This window comes from Zeugodacus cucurbitae, chromosome 3, assembly GCF_028554725.1.
Source record: "Zeugodacus cucurbitae isolate PBARC_wt_2022May chromosome 3, idZeuCucr1.2, whole genome shotgun sequence".
NCBI classification, from domain to species: Eukaryota; Metazoa; Arthropoda; class Insecta; order Diptera; family Tephritidae; genus Zeugodacus; species Zeugodacus cucurbitae.
In genome coordinates this window covers 21000106-21024655 of record NC_071668.1, presented here as the reverse complement: position 1 = coordinate 21024655, position 24550 = coordinate 21000106, and the positions used below count along the sequence as shown (strand labels likewise).

Genomic DNA, 24550 nt, shown 5'->3' with positions numbered 1-24550 from the left:
CCGCCCTCAAAACCACAGAAAAGTTGTGTGTGTGTTTTCACCATAATTGCAACAATAATGAATGCACTTGAAAGCGGCATATTTACGAGTATTTATGAGTAGTTGATGGGCGCGCACCGCAGCCGTAGCAGCTGCGCACCGAAAAACCCAAGTGTTCATTACTAAAATTACCACAAACACACACACACATACACATACATACATATATACACATACAAATAAAATATGAAAGCAGCAACGTTAAATTTGTGGCACTGGTGAGTGTTGCAAGCACACCTACAACACTTTATAGGCAATTATATCACCGACATTAACTGCTAGACGGCTGCTAGTTGCCAGAGCGCCTGCGCATATGCTACGAAAAACAGGCAACGCTGTCGACACGGCATGCTTCAATTGCCACATGAGTAGGCGTTGCGCTTGAGCTTCTGTGGCCGTGCTGACTGCGGGTTATATGCGAGTTTATACGCATTTTGACTTATTAAAGCCGTTGACACTTATAATAGTTACATATGTATTTATATATATAATATTAACCTATAGGTAGTTGTTTTTGTAGGTAAATAAGTACTCTGCGTGCTTAAAGTTGGTTGCAAATTATTTTGAAAATTACGCTAATGAGTACAGTTATTATTTTTAGTAATATTTTCGGATTTTTGCTATAAAAAACATTTTAGTCAGCACTTTGACCGATTACAACCGCTATAGGCATGAGTATCAAGTGAGGGCTCTTTCAATCGTAGGGTAGAGATCTCAAATTACAACAAATTATACTCTAAAATTATTGACATTAAATTTTAATTCCGATTAATCCGCAGCAGACAATATTATCAATTTCCTCTTTACTATAAAGTAGACTTAGAACTCAAAAAGGGGTAGTTCTTGTGTTGTATAAGAACACATTCCAAAAAGAAATTCGCTTAAGCTTTTGGTAGAACGGAAGGACCATAATTGGTCTATGTGGGGCCTGCTGGCCCACCAGAATAACTTAACCTATCCTTTTAGTAGAGCATTAAAAAATGGTTCTTTTAGCCACTTCTGCATATTTTTTGTATAAATCAACTTCTCTGCTCTTATTACATCGAGGGAAGTTTGGGCGGATAGGAGTCGCTGGAGGAGTGGCGCGGTAAGCTACTTCACTGATGGGTGGAAGTGGAAAAAAAGAAAAGTTGGGTGGAGGAGTTTACTGTCGGGAGCTCCGCATTAACCTTAATTTCAGACGTTCCGACTATTGCTGCGTTTTTCAAGCGGAAGTGGCTGCTATTAAGGCAATGGCGTATATATTGTTTCGAAACGCAGCAACCTTTATGGAGGTGACGATCCACTCTACGATAGTAGAGCGGCGATACTAGCCTGACTATGCGCTCAAGGTTGGTAAAGGAATCCTTATTTTCACTATCGGTGACATCGATATAATTTTAGGTTAGATTACTCAGAGTTCCTGGCCACAGCGGAATCGTTGGAAATAGTAAGACTGATGCGCTTGCAAGATCAGGAACGTCAGTCTCACTATTAGTAGCATAAAACATCTAAGCTCACCGTTGTGATGTTGCAGTTTGCTAATGTACAGATGGACATCGTCTGAGCTGGGTAGGCGCTGGTCTAGTGCTAGTGACTGCACTTGCGCAGTCGCCAGATACTTTTGGTCTACGTTAAACCGCAGGAGGTCTATCGAGCTCTTCGCCCTCAGTAAAGTTTACTTCTTCTTAGTCGTGGGGGTTATAACTGGTCATTGTTTTAACGAGATCCGCGCTGTAAGATTGAAAATAAAGCTGTAGAAGTTGCATGGAAGATGTTGAGCTGGAATCATCTCATCACTTTCTTTTGGAATGTCCTGACTTTGCGAGATTAATGAAAATATATCTCGGATCTCACTTTTTCGAACAAGATCGCGTAATAGCGAATATAGAAGTTCGTTTTGGGAAACAGCCTTAGAACTTAACTTAATCTAACCTAACCTCACCTCACCTAACCTAACCTATCCTATCCTAACCTAATATTGAGTGAATAACTTTTATAGATTAGACAGCAGAGTCAAGTTCATTCAGTGAGAGTTGTGCAATCGGAGAATGGTGGTCTCAAATTCTGATAAAATGTGTTCTTATATGAGCGGAAAGGAAATAGAGATAGAAAAAAATTATAGAATTCCTAATACTTTGACGACATATGTTTCTGTCCAAATGTAGGACACATCCCACAACAAAATGCTCTTAAAAAGAGCTGATACAACACACTATGGAAGTAATTAGATAGAAATTAATGATAAGACCAGTATAACAACGAACTAGTCTCAAAATCAAGCGAAATTGTACCCGTTCTTCGGTAAGTTGCTTCAGAAATATATCATAATTATATTAATCAGTAGATAATAATTCAAAAAAAAAAAAAAAGATTCAGAGAAAAGATACATTTTTATTAAAATTTTCTCCTGAGGTCATAGGTGGATTAGGCAGTTATGTATCTGTTAGGGACTAGTAACAAACTGGTTTAGTTCTGAGCAAAATCTGTTATCTGACTACTATAGGACATCAATAAATGAGAACTTGCAGTTACTTGTGTTAAAAAAGGGATTCGGCAACCGACTTAGACTATTTATAAGAGAGATAACCATTTGATTAGATCAGTATTTTGTATTTATACCAGCTTCATGTGCGATTCGCCACTCTTCCATGATTTGGTTGTTATAAAGAATTTTTATTATTTTACTCAATTATATTCTGGTAACACTGCCTTTATAAATTTTATTCCGCATATTTTGCCAATCGAATATAAAATAAAGCCACCGCTAGTATCATCATTTACCCCAAAAACTCTTAGAATCGACATTCATTTCATTATGCAACTTAAAGACTTACTCCAACAACGCTACATTGTGTGTGTGTGCTAGTGAGAAATGGCTTGAATACATGAAACTTTCGCATTATCACGCCGCAAACTTACTTTCGGTAGTCGCACAACAACAACAAACTAAACAACAACAGCAACAAAGCAGTGTTGCAAGTTGCACAACTCTTAAGCTAAAGTGCATTGGCAATAGTATTCGTTAACAAACACTTCAATGCGAAGAAAAATTTACCCAATAATCTGAGAACGTGTACGACTAACGGTTTATGTCCCAAACAAACATATATATGTATGTATGTATATATGTATACATGCGTACGAGCATGCCAAACGACGTGGTCGTAGACGACACTTGCAATGAAAATATATTTTATTTCCACAACAACAACACATTTTTGCATGGCATACGAAAGCGGGGTATACAGGTGGATACAGTACAAGTGACACACGTCCAAAAACTAACCTCAAATAAATTGTGTTCACTAAGAAAGTGGAAGAAGAAGAAGAAGAAGAAGAAGTGGAAAGTAGTTGAAGAAGAAAAAACAAAAAAAAAAATAAAAAAAAAAATAAAGAATGAAAGAAATTTGTATGAGAATAAGCGCCTGACGTATTTTATAAACAAACAAGATGCTGTACAACAACAACAACAAAAATAAAAAATACAATAACAACAAAAATGCAAAAACAACAACAACAGTACCAAAAATACAACAAACCCACTACAACAACAACACTAAAAGTGGTATAAAGAAAATTTTCAAGTTGTTCTAACTATAAGGTAGTACTCAGTAGAGTGATTTATCTATAGTTGAGGCGGTTGTTGCAAGTTGACAAAGTGAAAAAGTAAACTTTTCAGCTGCAAAACGAAACAATTTCCAATCACTTCCGTTGCACACAGATAAAAGAAGCAATGCAGGCAAGTTTATTTACGTACAACTTTGGCCAAGGAAAATGTGCAACAAAAGCATTGCAGCATGCAACATGCAACATGCGTGTATCAATGGATTTCGCTGTGTGATTGTCTATATATCTAACATAATATACATGTGTGTGGCATTAATGTGCGTGTGCCACCGCAGCATAGCGGAATTTGAACAAATTGCAATGGCGAACACAGTTGAGCGCGCTTAGCGCAGTTAGCAATGCGTTTGTGTTGCAAGTTTGTGAGTGCACGTGTGGCAAAGACATGTGTGTGTGCGCTAAGATGGATAGTTGCAGAAATATTTGTGTGTCTTTCTGTATATTTGTCTAGCTGTTGTGCTTGTGGCATGCTGTAAAATGTTGCATAAACTTCGTCGCATATTTAAGACACTGCCACAGCGCGCTTGGGCATGATACTCAAACAAATTTATCGCTATGTGTGAGTGTGTGTGTGCGAAAACTTTTGTGATGATTCGATTTGCTGCAATTGTGATTTACTTTGCATGTGTTTGAGCAGGAGAAGAAGTTTTGTCAACTACATGCAAAGCGCGCAACAAATCCACTTTCAACTGTGTGTGTGTGCCAAGTTGCAAATATATGTATATGTGTGTGTGTGTCGCCATATAAATCTTTATTCATGCGTTTTGTGTGTGCGTGTGTGTGCCGCAAATGCAATAAAATGTGCAATTGCAACTGAAAACTGTTGAGTTAAGTCGACGCTTATGCAATGGCGCTGTGACTCAGCTGTAGCTTTTGTGCGTCTTACCCCCGCTTACTACCAAACTTTTTGCACACAACTATACTGCACTCTAACACTACACTGCTTGGTGACATATGCAACACTTTTGGGTACAATAAGTTGCATTTATTGTGCAAGCTTAAAGTTCTACGAAATATATCACGTATACGCCACGGCTTGCCATTTGACTTTAGGGCACTTAAAAACAGAAAGTGTTAAGCTGTGCAGCACTAGAAGGGAGTAGTGTAGTTGCTTTGCTTTATGTTGGCGATTAATTTTTTAAATATGCAGATATGCGACAAATTTGACGGAGTGGCAGTGGTGGAAGAAGAAGAAGACGCACACAGAGAGATGTGTTTTCTTCCATACAAACATTGGAAGAAAAAATATATGAGAAAAGCTCGTAAAAGTGAGTTGCAACTCAAGTTATGTGCGCAAAAAATGCTTTATGCAGCTATATATGCAACTACAAGAACAAAAAATTACAAAAACAACAAAAAAATTGCAACAACGTCGTCGAAAAGTAACTGCCGTGGCAAAATTACAGTGTGAAGCATGTAAGTAAGTAATTTAAAATGCAATGTCAATTTGCCGTAATTGGTGGTGGAATTGTAATTTCATGAAATGCAAAAAAAAAAAAAATAATAATAATAAAGCGCCAAAAGAAGTTGGAGACATGCGCCTTTCATATACACACATATATATATATACATGTGTGTCTGTGTGCGTGCGAAAATTATAGTGCAAACGTAGCAACAGCGAATGTCTCAGCAACTCATATCAGCGCCTTACCTCACTCACACACACACACACAAATACCCTTGAACATGCATATGCAACTGAATTCCCAGTTGGCATGCGTCTATGATTGCATAGCTGCGCGCTTAACTTGAGACAGAGACGATATATACACATACATATATATAAGCAGAGAAACATACATATGTAGCATGTTGCATGCCACACAGGAAGTGAACTTATGCCAGCGAAATTCAAAGTGCTTCCTTGAATGCATATGAACATATATACATCTCTTACATATGTATATATATATCACATATTTATACATATATACTTTAACTCAGATATACATCTCTCTATACATACACACACATCCACACATTCTCTGCAAGTCTTAATAACTTCAGCAGGTATAACCTTTCGCAGCTGCGTATGCCCGTGTCTCGCGCAATAGACATGAAATCGTAAAAACCAAACTTTTTTGATATGATTCACTTAAATGTCAAAAAGTTATCTCATTAAATTTCGTTATACCGGCATAATGTGTGTGATGTGCGAGGTGTAGCAGCCAAAAACGAAATGAAAAAGAAAAAAATTAAAATCAAAAAAGTGAAATAAATTCACAAGTGCGGCACTCTAATAGTTTTATACGAGTATTTAGAGCCGCCAGTCGCACTTAATACTATATGCAACATGTCTAACGTATACTTTTGCATTTGTTTGACAGCTTGATTGCTGAATGCTGCAAATGGCTTTTGTGTTAGCTTTTCTACTTTCTCTTTGTAGAAATTTTTGAGTGCGTTTCGTGTGATACTTGCTTTGTAGCATGCAGTTGTCGCATTTTCAAAGAGGTGTCGCAGTTTTAAAACGGAGAGAAAGAATCAGAAGTTTTTAATTGCCATTGATTGGGAGTGGCGTCTTATGCTTGAGAGGGTTTTTATTTCTTTTAATGTGATATATTTTAACATAATATAACCTATTTTTATTACACTACTTGTAAAACTTTTAAAATTGAAAAACTGACAAGTGTGTCAAAAATTTTGACAAGTCAAATTCGGTTTTTTTATAATGAAATATTTCTTTGAATCTGGTAAAATCCTATCGTTTTCTGTAATTTAAAACTTCGATTGCGTTTAAGTAAAAAATATTTCAAACTAATATACTTTCATATTAGTCTGACACTCACTGACAATATTGTAAATAGTACTATAAACACCCTTCGAAAGGTACACTTATAACTGATCAATTTCGCAGCTCTTTTGTTATGTAGACTAACTTAAAAGAAAAACTTAGTAAGCAAAACAATAAATCCAATAAGGAATTACAATCAAACAACTTTTTACTTTTTTGACATTTATTTGACAAACACTTCTTGATAAATTACTGCTATGAAGCAATTAGGGAACAAAACTAAGAAAGAAAAAGAGATAATATTACTATTATTGCAGAATTTTTGTTTTATAAAATAGTAGGTTACAGTTTATGCATTCCAGTTATGCCAAAATGTTGTCATAATTGCTGTCAAATTAACCATATACACAAATTTTTCAAGATTTTTAATGGTTTTCGTACACTGAGAGAGAGTATAAAATTAACATCAAAGGGTAACGTCTAAAATATCAAAGTAAATTATATTTCCTTTTAAATTCAGTATTTTCATTTTTGCATATCCAATTAAATCCATGTCAAATTTAATTATGTCAAATTGAATGACAGTCGTCTCAATTAAAAGAAAAACTTAGTTTAAAATTATTACTGTAACAATTCATACATTACTTGTCGAGTCAAATAATTCAATATTTTTATAATGAGCATTTTTCATTATGTCAAATTTAATGACAGTTGTAATTTAATGTAAGTTGACATAAAAATCGCTTTAATTGAACTTTTGTAACAATCTACGCAATATTTTCCGAACAAAATTCATCAATTCATGTGGTTTCTTCATAAGGGAGTGGTTTCCATTATGGCAAATTTAATGACAGCAATAGACAAATTAATTAAAAAGCTTGTCATTTTCTATGAGAATTTAGGAGCACACTAGCTGAGCCATTTTGACAATATTTTTCGAACAAAATAGCTCAATTCGTGAGGATTCTTCTTCAGGTTTGGATTTTGATAGCCAATTTTTATTTTAACAACAAGCATAAACCTACATTTCCTTTTAAATTCAATATTTTAATTTTTGCATATTCAGTTTAATCCATTGATTATGTCAAATTTAATGACAGTCGTGTCAAGTCAAAAAAATTTGTTTCAAATTATATCTGTAACGATTTATACATTAATTTTCGAGTTAAATTGTTCAAATAGTGACTTTTCTTTTTAAATGAGCGTGTTCCATTATGCCAAATTTAATGACAGTTGTAATTCAATAAATAAAAATCACTTCCATTGAACTTTTGTAACAATCTACGCAATATTTTCCGAACAAAATTGATTAATTCATGTGGTTTCTTGATAAGGGAGTGGTTTGCATTGTGTCAAATTTAATGACACTAATAGACAAAATATTTAAAACGTTTATGAAAATTTCAGAACACATTTGCTGCGACATCTTGACAACATTTTTCGAACCAAATTTATCAATTCGTGAGGATTCTTCTTAAGGGGTGGGGGGGTGTAAGGCTTGACAACTTTTTTTCATTTTTTTTATATTTTTTTTCTGAACCATCAACATCTCAAGAATATTGTGTGAAAGTTTTAGGTCATTCGGAGAAAAACTAACGAAGTTACAGCAGGTTGAATAACGGTACCTCCAGCTACCTGCGCTGTGTGTACACAATTTTGAATCGATTTTCCCAAATATGCCATTTTTAAAGTCGGCCAGCCTACAGAAAAAACTACTGCATCGATCGTTTTGAAATTTTGAACAAATATTCTACATATATATAGCTCTCGAATGATGTCGAGTTTTTCCAAAAAATTTTAAGTACTAACAATTTTACAATAACAAATAGGTCGATTTTTTCGTCTAAAATCGTTATTTTGGCTTGAAAATGGTACCATATGGTTTAATTGAAAAATTAAAAAAAAACTCGACGTCAATTGAATGATAAACTAATAAACTAAAGAAAGCATTTTGATTTTTTGGTTTCGGATGATCCAGTGATGCTGTAGGCTGGTCACCGCACAAATATTCTTTTCGAGGTCCCTGCAGAGATCGACGATAAATCCATTATTCCTTGCTATTTTTCGATAAAACTTTTTTTAAGTATCCTTCAAATGTTGTACTTTCATATAATAATAAGTAAAATAAACCTACAGCAATAATTTTTTCTAAAAAAATTCATAAAAAAAGGTCTTTTTTCGACGAAACAAACCTTACCCCGCCTTAAGGTGTGGATTTTGATAGCCAAATCAATTTAAAAATTTTGTAATTTTTTTGACAATTTAGTAACACATTTGCTGAGTCAATTTGACAAACTGGTGAAGAAAATTAATTCGATTTGAAACATTTTATAATTTATTACAGAGAAGACGGACGCCAATTTAGGTCATTAAATTTGACAATCGCAATTACGTCATTTAATTTGACGTAATGACGATAGCAATTAGGTCATTCAATGTGACATAATGACAATCGTATTGATTTGAGAGTGTAACACACAAATGTTGATTTGAAACAAGTAAAATATATATTTTTAAAATATTTAGAAAATATGGTAGATAGAATTTTTGAGACAATTCGTTACCAGCGCCATCTATCGGTTAGATTTATGATATTTTATTTATTTTTAAATTTTTTTTTTAAATACATTTTGTTCCAAATGTGTCTTAGATCGGTTATTAAATATAGTTCTAAGAAATAATGCGACCACAGCGCCTTCTATTGGTTAAAATTCTGTCACTTGTTTTAATTTTTTTTCAGCATAAATGCATGCTTATTGAACTATTGAATATGAAAGTAAAAATTCAAGCAATTTCCAAAGAGTTTAATGCTAATAAAATGCATAGTTATGTAAATACGTTTTTATAAAAAAAAAAAATAGAATATATGTATAGCCACATGAGCTGTAAATATTTTAAAAAATTTGATAAAATAATATTTTTCCACATCTAACACTGAATTGTGATTTAGTGTAAATATATATGCTCTCATATTAATTTTTATAAAATACACACACACACACACAGACGCATACATTTGCAAATATTTGCGCATGTTAGCGCATTGGCAAGCAGCAATTGAATTCAGAGTGTCGCCAGTCACCGCACATTCTGCAGCAATGCAATGCAATGCCAACGACGCGCACTTCAACTATTTGCATGCAGAAAAAAAATGTTCGCATTTGTTGTGAAAACTGTAAACTATGAACCAACACACACACACACACACACACAAAATAAATATGAAAAAAAAATTGAAAAAAGGTGCCGTTATGCATGAAGCGAATTAAAAGTGAAAAAGTAGAAAACAGCACTGAGCGCGCGCTGCAAAGAATAAGTTGGTAAGTTTAAATTTACATTTTATGCAGAAATTCCAGTTTGATGGCCTCCAGGGCGTATGCGTTACAGCAATCAAGCAAGAGTTGCCAAGTTTTGGCAACGTAGATTGAGGGGTTGGCTAGCGCTACGCCAGTAAAGGGAGTTGGATTGTGTGTGTGTGAGAGAAGAGAGAAAAAAGCAGAAAAAAACGAAGAAAATGAAAATTAATTCAATTAAGTTGTAAAATGCAGAAAACTTGCAACACCGTTATACACCCACGTGCCAGCAACAAGCAGCGAGTGAGCAGTGTAAACTACAGCTGCAGGTGTGTGGCACGTTGCCACTGTAGCGAAATGCCACGCAACTCCACTACTCATTTTCACTCCATCAATACACTCACCTACAAATGCTTGCTTGCATGTATGTGTGTGTGTGTCTGTGTAAAGTATGCGTCTGCATATTCTTGGCGCACGTTGACGTTGTCAAACTGACGCTGGCGGAAAGACTATTGAGGCTGTGGGTGAGCTGCTGCTGCTGCTGCTGCATTATTTGCATAATTTTGCAATTATACTAAGAGGCGGAATTCATTGCCGTTGTGCGTACCGAATTTTTCAATTTAACAATATTTATTTATACAGACGACGACTCTCTTTTGCACTCTCTCTCTTCGATTTTCTCTACTTTTCTGTTTTTTTTTTTATTTTTGCTTTTTGAATTGCAACTCTTTTTTATCTGCATTCATGGCAGTGCGTTAATGGAATTGGCGTTCACATTTAACATTTCATTTTAATAAAGCTGTAGCGCGCTAAAGAAGGAGTTGAGGCATTTAGCAGATGCTTATACCATATATACTTGTGTATGTGTATATATGCATATAGTAGAATGTTGAAAAAAGTGGAGATGAAAGGATGACTGACACACAGAAAGTGTACGAAAGTGCTGCCGTGGGGGTTTTGAAACAAATGGAAATTATTCTTCTTATAATTAGGGATGTTGAAACTGCAAGTGATCGGAGGCGAAAGCGAATGCGAATACTTGAAACGAATATTATAATTTTTTTAAAATAAAGCGAATGGGCTAATATTAAATTTGAAGAAAAGCAAAGAAAATTGCGATATATAAAATTTTAAATTTTTCGAAGATTCGAAAAACAAAATTTCGAATTTCGAAGTTAACTTCGAAAACCCAAAAAAAATCGTTGTTTACATACAACCCAATCTCTCAAAAAAAGAAGAAGAAGAAAATTGCGAAATATAAAATTTTAATTTTTTTCGAAGATCCAAATTTTATGCTTTATCTGTTATATATTTGTTATTTCTTTCTTTCTTATTCCTGTAATCAATAATAAAATGTTTTTCAGTAAGTTTATTTTCGAAATTCGAAACAAAAAAATTCGAATTTCGAAGATAACTTCGAAAACCAGAAAGATTAGTTTTTTACTTACGACCCAATCTCTCGAAAAAATTATTTCGAGAATTTGGTGAAGAGTAGTAGTTTTAAGGCAAAATCGAGATAACCATTTGAAGTTCTCGGAGAAGTTAAATTTGTCAAAGGATTGTCAGTACATAAATCTGTTAAAAGTATCCAAAGTTGGCGGTACTTAAGGAGTTAGACAGTCAAGAATTTGGTAAATTATATTATTTTTCCTCTTCCATAATATTCTGTGGCTCTAGGGTCCTGAAAATATCCTACAATTGCTAGAATAGTAAAATAATATCATATAATTGATATTGTTTTTAGACGTGGGGTATTCAATGAGGCGATATCTTTTTCGTAATTAGATTTATACTCAATTTTGTTTTCTATTTGATAATGTAGAGACTTACTCCGTAACAACAGTTGTTACAGATACATATCACGAGTTCTAAGAATCACAATTGTCCATATAAGCCTTGCTGGGGCTCAGAAAAGATTATCATAGTTCTAGACAGACCTAACCTCTTATAAAACCGATAACCCGAAATCTCTTTCATATGATTTATAAAAGCTTACGAAACAGGTAGACATATTTTTTCTAAAATAACGAGGATTTAAAACTCGAAGAGTACCCCACTTTAAGTGATCACCAAGAAATAAAAAAATAGTAAAGAAGAGTTTAGGAAGTAGAAGAGTTTATGGAGTAGAATATCACGCTTCACCATAAGTATTAGGAATGCTGTCTGTGAGAGTTAGTAATCTGAAGTTAAGTCACGTTATTTCTGAAAAAAGTACCGTTTTATCAATATTGATTTTTAAATAGATCATTATTGGATATTGCTGAATAAGCCGACGTTACAGTGACCTCAGATGGTTTGAGGTTACTTTGAATTCTTTTGGCTTGGATTTTTTAACTATATTCTTGGATGACTTTCATCCAAAAAATCCTGAGAACACTTCTCTTTGAGCTTTAAGACATTATATGGGCTATCAAATCAGTGAAATATTCGAAAAATCTTATAAAAAATAAATATCGTAGCATCTCCACAAAATCCGGTATTTTTACACACATACATATATACATTATTCAATACATACTTGCAGCTGGCACAGGACACTACCGTTATATTGGCAGTGAATTGAAAACTCAATTAACTTATTGCTTGTATAATTGAAAGTACATGAAAAGTAACAACGCTGCTTACGGATCAATTTCATTGAATCAGATATTTGCTATAATACCGTATATCCATATAGGAGTATATACACATATAAGTGATTGTAAGCCATGAAAGGTATGAGTATGAACACAGTGAAATATATGTATATGTGAGATGCCACATCTGAGCATACCGACGCTTTGGTAAAAAGCGAATTTTGCTCTACTCGTACAACTTTTTGCATTCATGAAAACAGTTTGATGCATTTTCCGCTTCCGCTGTTTACATTTCCGCTTGCAGCAAATATTTTATGCACAACGAGACAACAGACAACAGACAGCAAACAACAAAACCAGCTATAATCATTCATTTTACCCCAAAATAATATAATGCACACTTGGTATTTGCGTGAATTCATAAACACAAAGCAAACGAACGGCACATCAACACACACACACTCACACTCACATACACTCTCGCAGGCAAACGCATACTAAGCGTATGCGCAGCGTTGCACAGCTACATTTCAGACATAGCTCACATAGCGCTCATCAGGTTGGCGATATGCAGTCATATTTGGTTTGGCAGTGTTGCCAGGTGAGTGGATTTGTGAAAAGTGGTATTGAGACTGGTGAACGGTTCAAAATTTTGTTAAAATTTTTTCAAAGTCTCATAAATAATTAGAAGCAAAATTTTTATTTTGTTGGTGAATGCTATTTCTTCAAATATCACTTACAGGTTTTTTACGAAAAACAATTTAAATGGCAACTCTGTTACCTTACAAATATATAACTTTACAATGCCGCATTGTACAACAACATATGCAACAATATCGTGCATTTCGGTGTTTCAAGAATGGCAAACGCATGCAAATATGCATAGGTAAGCGCTTAAATACAACCGTGTAACTGTTCTTAAATGTGTACACACGTCTGCACTTAAGTAAATACCAAGATTTACTTTACGGTATTCAACGGTTGCGCGGTAGTTGAGTGCTACAAATGACATTGAAGCTGATATGTGTGCTGGAAAGTAAAGAGCTATACGTTCTGAGGTGGTACAAGAGTTTAAAGCACCAAAAGTCTCCCAATTTAATATTTTTTCCCGAAAAACTTCAAAGACAGTTTTTCTGGTTCTGGTATAAAATCAAATCCAATTTAGCTATCGGATAAATCCCGACGATTCCAGGTTAGTGTATATATGACAATCTCACTTCATCAAAGATCTGGCTATATTAGAAAATAATATCTTCAAAAGTCTTACGTTAAAGAGAGAGTCAAGAGCAAGACTTGAAGAAATGTATTGGCATTCTGAGAAATTTATTCTTAATCTGAGTTGTTCTACTGTTCTACTATATTAGGAGTCTTGATGGTGATATTCTGAGAAATTTATTCTTAATCTGAGTTGTTCTACTGTTCTACTATATTAGGAGTCTTGATGGTGCAATAAGTACATGTAAAAGTATTTTTCACATGTCTAAACTAATCTTGGGAGAAATCTCAAGAGAAATTAATATATATCACATGGAAAAATCTGATCTTTCAAAGAATTGGAAGGTACGATCTGTGGAAAAGTTTACGAAAATGAGATCAATCAATGAAAGTTATTCCAAGTTGAAATAATAGTCATTAAGGAAACCTCCCTCAGTCATTCTGATTTCCAGTTGAAATCATTAGTTATTAATGGCATAAGGTCAGAGACATTAGAATACTGAAACGTGATGTAATTACAGCTCAGGATGATAGTATAAAATTACTATTAAAGGGTGATCGAAGCTCCTTACTTTTTTGAATAAAAAAACAGAAAAACCCAAAATTAATGCGGAACGTTTATTATCATCCGAAAGAATATTCTTTAGTATTTATTTTTTAAAGATTCTCTCTTTCAAAGTTTGATCGCGTCGATGGTCTCAGATGGTCCATCCGTTGAGTCCAATTTAAGATGACTCGTTCGAGCATTTCGACTGGTAAATGCCGAATGACACGAATGATGTTTTGCTCCAAGACCTGAATCGAAGCGAGATTGTACGCATAGACTTTAGACTTTACACATCCCCACAAGAAAAAGTCTAACGGTGTGATCTTGCTGGCCAATCGACCGGCCCAAATCGTGAAATTATGTGCACACCAGAGTGTGCTCTCAATAAATCCATTGATGTGTGGGAAATGGCGCTGTCATGTGGAAACCAAATGTCGCCGAGATCTCAAGCTTCAATTTCAGGCAGCAAATAATCCGTTATCAGTCGGATTAGCTGCGAACAGCGCCAAATAGACGCTCCACGGTCTTCGTGAACACTCTCAGCTACGCCTGCTTTATTTTCTTCACTGCGTGCTGGACGTGGTCTATTCGGTCGAATATTAACCAATCATAAATGCTGGGTCTCAAGATGGGTGATAGTGTTGCGAATAGTACGCTTTTTGTTTGTAGGCCGCTTATATTGACCTTAACTTGAGGGAAGCGCGTGAAACATCTTCTTTATAGAACATGAATTCTCGTAATAAGATTGAACAATTTGTAACCGTTGCGCAGGTGTTAGTCTTGCCATAATGAAATGGATTTCGGGATGTATACTTTCTGGTGAACAAATAAAATCTTCGAAGTAAATGTTGGCAATAAATGGTAAGGTTTCTTTAGTAAAACCTTTAAATGTTGCAAATGTTGCTTTTTATCGATTTATGAATGATATTAGAACTCCTTTCAGTCTTAGAAATATTTCTTCGAGAGTATATAGAAGTGCTATCTATTCTGATTCTGATGATTCTAGATAAATGTATAGCTTAAAGGATTAACTTTTCAAACAGTTAGCGCTACTTTAGACCACTATGTGCGTCACATATGTATGTAAGTAATTAAATTCTCCCAGCAACAACATATTTGAACTTCATGCCACACCTGTTTTCTGCTCTTGGCATTAAGCCTAATCTGTTTGCATGCACATATACTTACACTAACAAAGTATACTTTGTATATGTATTAGACTGCGTGCTTGCGTGACTACACGCATTTTCCTTTCGAATGATAACAATTTTCTTAACTCAACTCCACTAATTTACATTGAATTGTTTGTGCAAATTGCAAGCTAGCTGAAGTATGAAGCGCTCATGTGTTTATTGTTGTTACGCTAATTGCCTGAGTATTGAGTGCGTTGCATTGCAGATTGAATTTCATGGCAGCAATGAATTCCAAGCGGACTTAAAGTGTTTTGTATAGAGGATTATATATTTGTATATATGTGAGTATTAATGTGAGCAAATAATTGCGTTAAAATAAATACATAAATATAGATACATATATATATAAATAAATAAATAAATATATTTATTTGCTTCAAGTATGGTGTCTGTTAGCATAGTGCGAGGAATTTGAGTAAGTGTTTATTGTGAGCGAAGAATTTCACAGAAATGTTATATGATTACTACTAAATATCAGTAATGTAGTGAGTATAGAAGGCAAGGAGCATTTGAAAACGATAAAAAATATGCAATAAAAATTGAAAAAAAAAAAAAAAATTAAAAACAAAAAAATTTTAATGAAAATAAAATTGAAAAAAAAATTAAAATAAAAAAATAAATTTCGATAGAATTTCATGCATTTTATAAAAAATATTAAATTCCACTAACAATTAAAAAAAAAATTTTAATTAAAAAATTAAAAAAATAATAAATTACGATAGATTTTCATGCATTATATAAAAAATATTAAATTCCACTAACAATTAAAAAAAAAAAATTAATTAAAAAATAAAAAAAAAAAAAAATTTTGATAGAATTTCATGCATTTTACAAAAAATAGTAAATTCCACTAAAAATTAAAAAAAAAAAATTGAAAAAAAAATTAAAAAAAATAAATTTCGATAGATTTTCATGCATTATATAAAAAATATTAAATTCCACTAAAAATTAAAAAAAAAAAAAAAAAAAAAATTGAAAAAAATAAAAAAATTTAATTTCGATAGAATTTCATGCATTATATAAAAAATATTAAATTCCACTAAAAATTAAAAAAAATAAAAAAAAAAATAAAAAAATTTAATTTCGATAGAATTTCATGCATTCTATAAAAATTTAAAACAATTTAATTAATTTTAAAAAAAATTTAATTTCGATAGAATTTCATGCATTCTATAAAAAATATTAAATTCCACTAAAAATTAAAAAAAAAAATTAAAAAAAAAGTAAATAAATTTTGATAGATTTTCATGCATTATATAAAAAATATTAAATTCCACCAAAAAATTTAATAATTAAGTTTATTTAATTGAATATCCTGTAAACATATTCTTAGCACATGCCGCTTAAAAATTCACGCAGTGATCACGTAAATTTAATTACCTATTCGAAATGCAATTGCCATAAACGCTGCGACCGTGCAACGCCATAACATAAACGACTCTGTCTGTCCACCCAATTAATTTATACCGATTACAATTTTCAATTTTAATTTCAATTTCGCACTCACGAGCCAAACGCCCATTATACACAAACACACAGAGAGACACACATAGACGCAAAAATTACAATGTGCCGTTATGTTAGCGCTCAAGTGACACACAAATTCATTGCTCTATGTGTATAAGTATATATGTGTATGTGCCGCATTCGACCAAATGATAATCGGCAAAACACTCGGCAGCCACAGTCGTTGGCAAATCAGGAGGTGGAACTGCGATAATACCAATATGGCACGATAGTGAATAAAAATCACACATAATGACAATAAAAGATAATGACATTCGCCACATACGCCAGCCACTGTTGGCTCGTTGCGCTAGCGATTGTCGGCGAGCGAAGTGGCGCCAATTTGAGAGCGAAGAGGAGGTGGAAGGAGCAAGAGTGAGTCGCAAGGACATGGTGACCCTTTCGCGGGTGCAAATGCGGCGATTTCTAATCAAAGCGCACAGAAAAGAAAAAAAAAAACAAAAACAAAAATTACAACAAAAAACTACAAAAAAAAATTAAAAAAAAAATTACAAAAACAAAAACAAAACAAAAAAACGAAAAGCAATCGTAGTTCGCTCGTTTATATAGCGAAAATAACAAAAAAAAAACAAAAATTTTCCTACAACAACACTCTGTTGCACGCCTAACAGCAGCAATTTCACTCGCTTTGCTGTTGTTGTTGTCAGTTAGTCGCCCGTATTATTGGCAACATATGCTATGCTGTGCAGCATTGGCACCGCAGTTCCGCAGCTGTTGCAGTCAACACGCGCCATGCAACGCACACAGCGTGGCTGGCCGTCGTCGTCGCCTGCGCTCCCGCCTTTCATTTCATTTGTTAGTCCCACCGCCCATTTCAACTACAATTTCGCTGCTGTCGGTAGCAAGTGTTGATGTTGGTCGGTGCCAAAAGTCATCAGCACAATTCTGTGTGTGTGTGTGTGTGTGTACAAACGACGGCGCAGTGTTGCAATCACATTCCGGTCGCTCAAATGGGTTTCTATGCACTCCACACACGCTCTTTCTGGCTTAGTGTGATAAAAATCATTGATCCAATGGGTCAGGTTAGCACCGGCCATACATTCTTTTGTTTTAATCGTTCGAGTACCGGAGTATATTGGCAGGTGTATTGTATGGTGGAATGCGCTTGCAGAGTGTTTACTTTGCTAAATGAATTAACTCAATACCCATTGGAAGGCGCAGAGATTTGTGAGATTTACGGACGTGGGCGGAGGAGGTGTGTGGGTGTCCAATTAGATTGCTGTGTGGATACGTGTGATTTAAGGTTCACTATGTGTGGTTGAGTTAGAATTGTCTGAAGTTAATGATAATGTGAAAGTGATAAATTAAGTTAAGGCACTTTGATTTTTGGAAGTAAGAAATTGTTTCGAAAACGAGTTATTGCAATATATTTCATCCCGGTTTCATCAATATTTTCAGAATCAGGCGTAATTACTCTCAATCTCAAGCCTATTCTCCACATTATTGAAGTTTGAAAAGAGAAACCGGTACTCCTGATCTTTTTCAACGTATCAAGGACATAAGCAACCGTTTGTAGTGGCTTTACTTTCGAAGCTTAATTATACAGAAATCATGTTCCAGAGAAAATTAAGACGTTTTTTTCTGTGGTAACGGTAGACGAGTACTTGATTCTTGGAACGATAGACGATGGTCAGTTAGAAAATGTTTCAAAAAGGATAGTATCTTTGTAGAATCGTTTCCCCGGACCGTAGTAACTGTAGAGCTTGATTCATCCAACGATTCACCTATTGAATCTTAAAATATAATGATGGACGATGTTCAGTAGATAAATCTTTACAGAAATCTTTCAAAAAGGAGAGAGGTATCTTTGTAGAATCGTGGCCCCAACATATTTCAGCTGATTCACTAGATTAACTTAAAGTTCAAAAAACCAATTGATTGAAAATATGCTAGATAGTCAGACCAATATAAAGAAGGTTAAGGTTATACTTTTCTTTCAATCAAGTTTCGGGAGATCGTATCATCATAACTAAAATCAACTGGGGAAAAATACCATATTTTTCATTTTGAAAGACTAGTTACCACTCTCATTCTCAGATAATGGCTGAAGACGGGTCACATTTTTTATACATATATTATACATATATTTGATTATAGGAACTATTTTTTTCTTTTTTTTTTTTTTTGTTGTCTTAAGAATTCACTAAGTTCTTATAGTGTATTGAAGAGACGCTAATGTTGACATAAAAATACAGAAAACCCAGTTAAAATTGTCAATAAGTATATTGTCCCTTATGAAATTTAAAATTCAATACAGCTCTTGTATCTACTCTGTCCAGAAAATAACAAACAGATATGCGAGTTCACGAAAGACAGTTCCTTTGCAACCATTGCGATTGGGCTAGCCTTAGAGAGTAGCGAATCAAACAACGAACTCGCTTAAATCAAACATACTGGCATAATCAATCAGAGAGAGATAGAGGGTGCGAGAGAGGGAAAGAGAGATAGTAAGCAGAATAGTGACGACTCGGAATATTCTTATTTCTGTAAGATTGGAGCGACATAATTTATGACTGGCACTTGCGTGCCGTGCACTAGAACTAGCTCCTTCAAATAGCTGACAAAAAATCAACAGGCGGATTACAGATGAAATTCAGAAGTTGTCAAGTTTCTTAATTGACGTCAATATAGCTGTCAATTTCGTTAAAAAACAAAAAAGAAAGTAGCAACTGATGGAGGAACCTTTAGAATGCCATTAAATGGGTAATGGTATCCATCAAATAGGTCTCGTAATCTTCCACTGAACTAAATAAAGGCTTTAGTCGTCGTCATACTAGAACTACTTCGTTAAAAAAGGGTGACAAAAAACTGACAGACAGATGACAGGTGCAAATATAGAGCTGTTATGTATTGAAAATGATGGCAGTCAGTCTCTTTTATATGTAATCCAATATAAAACTGTCAAAATTATTTTATCAAAATTCAAATGTTAACTAAAATACTGTGTGCGCTGCTTTTACGCCCCTAAATTGAATCAATAAAGACTAAAGACTACACACATTGAAATCACAACACCAAAATTCTTATTAATTACGCAGCACAAAAAATATCTACTCCGACTAAATCAACGCGCTTAACAAACACAATTTCAACAATCAGTAAAAAAAAAGAATTTCACTCGATATATATATACGACTCTCTATCTTATTGTTTGGCATTATCCGCCCCCCAATTATGCGACCCGGAAATGTTCGATAATGTTCCGCTTGTGTGCCCCATCCAGCGGTGGTTGTGTGCTGCTGACAATGGCGCTGTACGAGGACGTTCGTGGCTGTGCCCTCAGCTCTCTCAGCGGCACTTGAAAAATGCTGCCGCAAGCAATGATAACTACAGCGAATATTACACTAAACAATTGTCGCACATTTTTCGCCCGCAACCGCGTTCAAACGTCAAGCACAATTCTATGCAGCACTCGACCTTCAAGTGGTTGCTGGTTGCTGACTGCTGGCAGCTGCTTGAAGATTTTTGCTTGCAACAATTCTTTTCATTATTCGCGTTTATTCTAGTACAGTCGCTGTTATTGCTGAATAAAAAAACTTGCTTGCTCTTCAATTTTCCCGCTGTAGATAAACTCAATAAACTTCATTTAATTCATTGCTGTTTGTGAAGTACAGTGGTGAGAAGGTATAATGCAATACTGCTGTAGGATAGAGTTTGCAAAATTAGTTCTATAAGTGAGTAGACCAGTTCTATGATTTATGTTTACTTTTTGAGCTGAAAATATAATGTTACAGTCTATTAGTCAATCTAAAATCTTGAACGTGATTAAAGTATTATCAAGCTTCCTCCATTAGCCTTTACGCAACTAGATTTTCAGTGAGTTTGACAACTATTCTGATGTCATTTATGAAGTTTGACAATATATTATTTTCGCCTCTGACTATTTTGCTCATTTAAATATATTCTCAGCGTCATTTTCAATACACAAGAATTTTGTATTTCTACCTGTCGACTTGGTGGAGTTGGAGGGACCAGGTGGAGAGCGACCTGGTTACACTTGGGATCTCCAACTGGCTCAGAACTGCGAGGGAAAGAGAGGAGTGTCGCGCTATCATCAATTCGGCTTTAACCGGCTAAACGGTTTCCACGCCAATCACATACATACATACCTGTCATCTGCTTGTCAATATTTTGTCAGTTCTTTTTAAGAAAATAAGTGCTAGTATGACGTCACTAAAGAAGTGACTGTATTTCGGTGGAATATTATGTGAAATATTCCATGAAATCCTCTACGAATTTAATAGGTAACCTAAAGCTTCCTCAATCAGATCTAAGTTTCTGTCTTATCTTAGTTGAAAATTCCTTACTTCGCGTTGTCATCTGTCTGTCAACTTTCTGTCAGTTCTCAATTGAATTTCGATTCTACGAATTTAGGAAGTAACCCAAGGCTTCCTCCGATGTTAGTTTCTGTCTTATCTTAGTTGAAAATTCATTATTTCCAACTGTCATCTGTCTGTCATCTTTCTGTCAGTTCTCAATTGAAATTCGATTCTAGGAATTTAGGAGGTAACCTAAAGCTTCCTCAATCAGATGTTAGTTTCTGTCTAATCTTAGTTGAAAATTCATTACTTCGCGTTGTCATCTGTCTATCAACTTTCTGTCAGCTCTCAAATGAAACTAAAACTAGTATACCGTTCAGCGAGAGTAAGTCAAAAATTCTTTTGCTGTCGGATGTAAATTTCTGCTTTATATGCGTTGTAAACTGTCTGTCAACTTTCTGTCAGCACTCAACTGAATCTAGTGCTAGTCTGACATCCAGCAAGATTCAGTCAAAAATTCTTTTGCTGTCATATTTCTTGCTGTTTTTTGAAACTTTTTCAGCTCACCACTGTAAAAATCATAGAGTTCAAGAAAATGTATGGAAAATGCATTTCTGCTCCAGTGCAGCACCCAAGTTGATTTAAGTAATAAAACAGCGCCCAATGCCGACAATTCAGACAAAATCAGCATTGCTAGCTACTCGACGTCGCCAACTTGTGACGTTGGAAGACAAAGGGAACTGAACTTAAAGTGCTTGAATACACGACGATGACTGTAGGCCAGCTAGCAGACACTGTCTATGCACAATTGAAATTAGAATACAATGACGTTGATTGCTTAATCCGCTTTGACTACGATTGTTGTTGTAATTATTTGTTGTTGTTGTTGTACTATAAATGTAATATGCAAGTAGTTATGAGGTTGCATATATAATATATATCTATCTTTGGAATATATATTTAGACTTGCTTTCATATATATTTCGATTCACTTGTATGTATGTGTATATATCTATTTCTGTGTCTGTATGTGTGTGTGTGAATACATGTTAGTATTTGTGGCAGCAATTTATTGAAAGGATCATTAAGAGATATCTCGCATTTGCTTTTGTTGTTTTGTTTCAATGAAACGCTGCGTTTAGAAAGAGCAATTTGGAAAATGGCATGCAATTGTTCATTTGAGGTAGTATCTATATGCATTAACACTGACTTAAATGTTAATTTTGTATGTTTGTATGAATGTATGAGCATCTAATTGCCTTATCGAGAAGAAAAGCATTTGATATTTTCATGTTGCAGCTGTGTAAACAGTTAGCTATATATATGTATATGTAAGCCACTTGTTCAGCTTCATTTCGAAATTCTTATTTCATATACATGTATATACATAATATACATATACACTTATTTTAACCACAGAAATGATTATTTATTTCTTACAATAACAATAAATAACACGCATGAGTTATATGCCAGTTGTTATTATGCAATTTCGTATGCTGACCCCAGCGTTTGCCTGTGTTAATGTCTGTTAATTAAATCAATTCTACAATTGTCGCACGTAAAACCTTCAATGACACTTTGTTTATAACCACAAAGTATATTTGAGTGCATATTGAAATGCTATAACGCTAATTTGTTGCACTAAATAATACTGTTGGACAAACACTAGATAACACATATATTGTATATGATATTAATAGGCTTGTAGTAGTGTTAGTTTGCATTGTGAATGCGTACCTTAATTGCATCTGCAACAAATTGGCTACTTGAGTCTGAAAGTACATGTGTTAATTAATGACATTTTCAAGTGGCAACAGTAAGCCTATATAAGCGGGTGTGTGTATGCAATAAATATTTGTAAACAAAAATTTTAATGAATATACAGTAAACCCCCATTAATTACTACATTAATTATTTTAATTTTCAGCTAGTATTGAAATATAAAAATCGGTAAAAGAATAATTTGAATTTGAGATTCCAAAAAGTGCTGACTAATATAGCAAAAATTAGCTTTTTTTGTTGCACATAACATTTGCCATAATAACATTTTCAGCTCGAAATTCGCTGCAAGCAACTGTGCAACCGCCATTATAAACTCAATCACACCATAGATAATTATTTTAAATTATTTTATAGTTGCATTTCCAAATCATAAATGCTGCAATAACCGAATGTGCGTGACTGCCATGCGAATTGCAAGCAATCGGTTTTTCATGGCTGTTGGCAATTGACAAGTAATATCAGGTAGTACAGTGCAAGCTACAAATGCAATTTATTTCAACTAGCAAAGTTGGATTTGTGTAAAATATTGATTTTATGATAATTATTTGAGGATAATTCTGAATTTTTTTTTTAATTTAATTTAATTTAATTTAATTTAATTTAGCTTAATTTAATTTAATGTTATTTAATTTAATTTAATTTAATTTATTTTATTTTATTTTATGTATTTTATTTTATTTTATTTTAATTTAATTTATGTTATTTAATTTTATTTTATGTTATTTGATTTAATTTAATTTAATTTAATTTAATTTAATTTATTTTATTTTATTTTATGTATTTTATTTTAATTTAGGTTATGTTATTTAATTTAATTTTATTTTATGTTATTTGATTTAATTTACTTTAATTTAATTTAATTTATTTTAATTTAATTTAATTTAATTTGATTTTGTTTAATTTAGTTTAATTTAATTTTGTTTAATTTAATTTAATTTTAATTGATTTAATTTAATTTAATTTAATTTAATTTAATTTAATTTAATTTAATTTAATTTAATTTAATTTAATTTATTTTATTTTATTTTATGTATTTTATTTTAATTTAGTTTATGTTATTTAATTTAATTTTATTTTATGTTATTTGATTTAATTTACTTTAATTTAATTTAATTTATTTTAATTTAATTTAATTTAATTTGATTTTGTTTAATTTAGTTTAATTTAATTTTGTTTAATTTAATTTAATTTTAATTGATTTAATTTAATTTAATTTAATTTAATTTAATTTAATTTAATTTAATTTAATTTAATTTAATTTAATTTATTTTATTTTATTTTATTGTGTTTTATTTTATTTTATTTTAATTTAGTTTATGTTATTTAATTTAATTTTATTTTATGTTATTTGATTTAATTTACTTTAATTTAATTTAATTTATTTTAATTTAATTTAATTTAATTTGATTTTGTTTAATTTAGTTTAATTTAATTTTGTTTAATTTAATTTAATTTTAATTGATTTAATTTAATTTAATTTAATTTAATTTAATTTAATTTAATTTAATTTAATTTAATTTAATTTATTTTATTTTATTTTATTGTGTTTTATTTTATTTTATTTTAATTTAGTTTATGTTATTTAATTTAATTTATTTTATTTTAATTTAATTTAATTTAATTTAATTTAATTTAATTTAATTAATTTAATTTAATTTAATTTAATTTAATTTAATTTAATTTAATTTAATTTAATTTAATTTATTTAATTTAATTTATTTTAATTTAGTTTAATTTAATTTAATTTGATTTTGTTTAATTTAGTTTAATTTAATTTTG

At 32.7% G+C, this 24550-nt stretch overlaps 1 protein-coding gene across 10 annotated transcripts in view; it reads right to left on the bottom strand.

The window, feature by feature from the left end:
• Positions 1-24550, bottom strand: part of LOC105216538 (CUGBP Elav-like family member 2) — a 170476-nt gene that overhangs the window by 23064 nt on the left and 122862 nt on the right. The window lies entirely within an intron of this gene.